The sequence below is a fragment of the Diadema antillarum genome, unplaced genomic scaffold, assembly GCF_040938485.1.
Source record: "Diadema antillarum isolate AM-2024a unplaced genomic scaffold, OU_Dant_1.0 seq00001121_RagTag, whole genome shotgun sequence".
Lineage (NCBI taxonomy): Eukaryota > Metazoa > Echinodermata > Echinoidea > Diadematoida > Diadematidae > Diadema > Diadema antillarum.
The window spans coordinates 590,868-595,776 of NW_027271935.1; the positions used below are offsets into that span (position 1 = coordinate 590,868).

Genomic DNA, 4,909 nt, shown 5'->3' on the forward strand with positions numbered 1-4,909 from the left:
CCATACTTGAAGTCATAGACAGTGATCTGCAAAGGGCTGCATAACAATTTAATGAACAGTTGACGATTGATGGGTTGGTCGATTAAATCCTACAGAATGATCCCGATCTTGTCCTTTCAGGTACTTAAATTACGGTGGGTTATGATAGGCCGAATCATTACATTTCGTACTCATGACTTCCTAAATTGTCGAGTGAAGCCCCCGTACCACATTGCGAGGCCAAGTCTGTCCTTCATTAAAGAAATGTGCGTGTCTAGCTTGAGTGTTCGGTCACAGCTTATGGGCTTTGGTTTGGGAATAAAACACAATGTACTGTAAAAGTGGATATTTTCGCACGATTAATTTTTCGCGCTTGGCTGGGTGAGAAGAGTTTCGCGTGTTTTTAATTCCGCGGAATCAAGACATCACGCACAGGAACATATGGCAAGCAAAAATATTCGCGTGCTTTTATTTTCGCCTAGTTTCTGATTGCGCGAAATGCGTGAAAATTTCAACACCGCGAAAATTTCCACTTTTACAGTAGTATGGAGCTCTACACAGTTAAAGAATTTTTGTATTTTGAAAGTTTTTGGGATGTGGGGCACTTGATCTTCAGAATAGTGACCTCATCAATCCACCTATCAAGGCTTACACCTAACCAGCTCTCTTCTGGTCTTACTATGAGACCAGCTTGTTGGACTTGGGTACCTGTCTTGTTCTGTAACTGCTATTGTGCAATCTGTTCATGTTGCTGACCATGCGCTGTGGCAGCATTTCCTTTGAAAGTGGGATCAAGGTAATTTTTATTCCATTTTATAATTAAATAAGTCTTTGACTCTTTGCTCATTCGAGTCACGGTTCTAATTGTTCGACTCATACGTCAGCAATGTTGACAATGTGCAGAAGGTATATAAACAACAGAAAAGTAACACTATAACATATATACAAGTTCCTCTATGCCCCCCAAGTCTTTGAGGCAGTCAAAGATTTGTCCATAAAATGTTCCCTTGTTAAGCTATACTGGGGGGTGGAGACGGGGGGATCGGCGAGGTCCTGGAGGCGCGGTGGTGGCAAGGTCAGCAACGGGGCGTTCCTTGAGACCTGGGGCGTTGTGTAAGGGGAGAGAAGTAAGTGCCCATGGAAGCCGTGCCGAAGGACCAGGATCTTTGGGCGGGCATCCAGGTTGAGGGGCAGTTGCAGGGGGTGGGACGTCGTCGGCCTGTGAGCAAATGGGTGGAACGGCTTGAGGGGTTGTGGCAGGAGGTGGGTCCAGACGGGCCGGTGGAGGTGCATCAGTGGAGGCAGGGCGGGACTGATGTACCACAGGATAGGAGGGTGACACAGCGGGCGGGGTGGGGGACATGCAGAGTGGTGCCCGGGGCACAACGGGTGTAAACTTGCGGAGGAAGCGCCGGTTCCGGAGGGTAACGCGGCCAGATCCATCAACGCGCACCACGTATTGGTCAAACTGGCGGACTTCCACGATGATGCCAGTCTTGTCCCATTTGGTGGGGTAAGGGCCAGTCTGGTTTGGGATGCGCACTGAGTCTCCAACGACCAAGGGTGGTAGATGGCGGGTGTGCTGGGACAAGCGCTCGGAAACCCGCATGTGTCGATGGCGGAGCGCTTCCTCTCGCGCGCTTAAGGTGTCCTTCCAGGTGTGATGTGGATGGTACCTCCCTGGGTGTATTGGGATGAAGTCCCGGATAGATCTGCCAAAAAGGCACATTGCGGGCGATAATCCTGTGTCCCGATCTGGCATGTTCCTACACTGGAGCATCGCCCGTTGGAACTGATCAGTTTTCAGAGGACATCCGCTGTGAAATCCACTCCCCAGATCCCCGGAGGAAGATAAGATACCAGTGAAGTTAAGAGCATGGAATTCACGGAAATAACCCTGGAAAAAAAGCAAGGATCGGGGAGGAATTGGCACTAATATTGATTGTCAACATAAATAAGTCTTTGACTCTTTGCTCATTCGAGTCGCAGTTCTAATTTTTCGACTCATACGTCAGCAATGTTGACAATCTGCAGAAGGTATATAAACAACAGAAAAGTAACACTATAACATATTTATATACAAGTTCCTCTAATAATAGCTGGATTGGTGTCTCCGTGTTTGGCCCGCTGGCAGCAGAACTACTGGTAATCCGCAGTTTTTGTTATGAGATCCAGAGTGCTAATTTCTGATGTAATGTCTTTTCAGCAAGATACCTTGCTTGAGTGTCATTCAACTGTACATTCTCGTCAAAAACCTTCTTGCGTGGACCACATTCAAGTAGTGTATCATGGCTTCCATGGGTGATGACTGCATCTGTAGGCCTGTGATTACCCTGCGATGCGGACTGTGGACTCGCTGTACGCATGTGGTAAAGAATAGTCCCTTTAATTAAAGAAAGAGACTTCATGTGTGGCTGTCGAGGTGGGCAATTAGATACTGATCGGTTTCAAATGCTAAAATAGTGGTCAACTTGGCCATTAATGTGTTGCTGCAGAATGAATGATCTTCACTTGTGTACTATGATTCCAACTGCAGGACTAGATGGTGCATGCAATACCAATAAAGCCCTTTTTGTTGGCTTCATTTACCTTGAATGCCAACCCAGCAATGTAGGTACAACATCTCCCTTCCAAAGCAATGCAGTCGCACTTCACGCCAACAATGAGATTCTCACCCTGGTGTACAACAAAAATAAATAATGCCTCCTGCACCACTTCGTGGCGGGGGCATAAAACTTAGCATGCATTTACATTACTTTGTTCAATTCATGAAATATAATAAGGAAAATCTGAGAAAGAAAGTGTAGCGATATCATGATATGTGTGCATCTAAAAAAAACCCTAAAAGATCTTTATGTTTCAGTCATTGAATTGTCATCTAAATTTTCCTCAGCAGGAAAACCTTTTTCACTTCTTAAATCCAGCTTTTCTTTCTCATTTGCCAACCTCTCTTTCTCTCAATTGCTAAAACATCACTATGATGACTGTGCCTGATGGTGACTGGAGTTTGGGCTTGAGATACAGGAGGCAGTGGTGGTGAGTCTGTGCTTCATGGTGTTTCAGAAGGGTGGATGTAGTCAAGAACAATCCCTGCTGCCTGCTTTCCTTTCACTGAAATGAAATAACACCATTTACAATTCTTTGGAACATCGCAGCACATTCTTGACGCTGAATGGCATGACTGTATATTGATACAGTCCTTGTGGCGTAGGAATTGCTGAAATCTCTTTTGCCCTTGGCATATGTATCAAAGGAATTTTCCAGTATCCTTTGAGGAGATCAAATTTACTCACATACAACTTGCCTTATCTATCCTATCAATGCAGTCAATGATACATGGGATTGGAAACAAATCAGTTTTTACACAGGAGTTAACCCTTCTGTGGTCTGCACGGAAGTGATAGGTTTGGTCTGGTTTTGGCACAGCAGCTAGCCTTTATCCAGGTCTATTCTGGCCTTTTCGGACTCAAGCTCTTTATTCCTGACTTCACTATCAGACACTATTGGCCTACAGTCTCTAGTGTGATAATCAACATCAGGGGACTTTGATCTAGGAGGAGTCATGTAAACTTCCTTTGCTGCATCAGGAGGTAAAACTTCCTCTATGCAAAATTTCTGACTTGCGCATAAAGTGCTCAATCGCTGGTACTTCACAGTGACTCACAACCTCACTATATTTATAGTGCATTCTTCTTGCACAAGTGTAACTGCTGTATGGATGGATCTCTTATAATTCTCTGATTGAAAGTTCACCACCTTCCATAATCATGCAAGTGAACACACCCAATTGCAGACACTAAACACCTAAACAAAGCACTAACATTCCTAGTACCACACTACAAGACCATTTGGCTTATCCTCAGCCAATCCCTGCACACAATTAATGCAGAAATACAGGTACGAATCAACACAAATTCCTCCCACAAACGAGCAGATTTATTGATTACCCAACAAACTGCTCACTCCGCGTACATTCACATGTTCGTTCGTGTGCAGTACAATACCAATATGCAGCCTATAATATGCAGCATGAATAATGCTCTACCGATGCATGGTAAAGAAAGCCGTTGCGCTTTGCATGACCATGGCAACAAGGACCAAAATTTTTGACATTTCCTTGCCAAACCCAACCAATTTACCTGGTTCCTTTCATATTAGATTGTTCCCGGACAAGCCCCCAAATGTTACAGGTCCCTCTTCTTGGACACACAAGAAAAGAATAAAAACCGAAGGCAAACATCTCCAGACATGAATTTCATCTTTATTTCTTTATTTTTACCTTCTTTTCTTTTTCTTTTTCAGTCATCTCACTTTTCAATGTAATCCCCAAGTCTTATGGGTGGTGTGCTCACTCTGCCAGATCTGGTCCTTGGAAAAGACGGAATATCGCTCATGTTTGTCTTTTCTGTTTGAGGACTTTGTTTTCTGTGGTGTTTATTTTGCTTGGTGTTGTCTTCTTGCGTGTGACCTCGGTGTTTAGTCACAACAATGCATGGAGGATGATGCACCTCTTTGCTCTCACTCTCATTCGCATGTGGTTGCACTTTGTTGGAGACTATGAACTGTATTTTCTGGTTTTTTCTTGTCCAACATTTGGTGCTAGTTCCTCTGTCTTTTTGAGATCTACTCTGTTTCTCCTCGGGAATAGACCTTCATCCGTTGTGTCTTCGTACAATCTCTCGTTGAGTCTTCTTTGGACAACAGTTTTTCGCCATACTGTGCTTCCAGCTTTGCATGGTTTTAGATGCACAGACTCCCTCTTCTAGTATCAGCAGGTCCATCTTCTCAATGACAACAAAGACATCATTGTATTCTCTATAGGTGGGTCTTCATCAGCTCGAGCTTGAAGAATAACCCACTATTTGTGATCCAAAGAATTCGCCATTCCAATCGGAAAATAAGCCAAAGATTTCTTGGACTTATTTGCAGA

At 44.2% G+C, this 4,909-nt stretch overlaps 1 pseudogene; it reads right to left on the minus strand.

Moving 5' to 3' along the window:
- Positions 1-532: 532 nt before the first annotated feature.
- Positions 533-2,345, minus strand: LOC139743901 (uncharacterized; annotated as a pseudogene).
- Between the last annotated feature and the right edge of the window lie 2,564 nt (positions 2,346-4,909).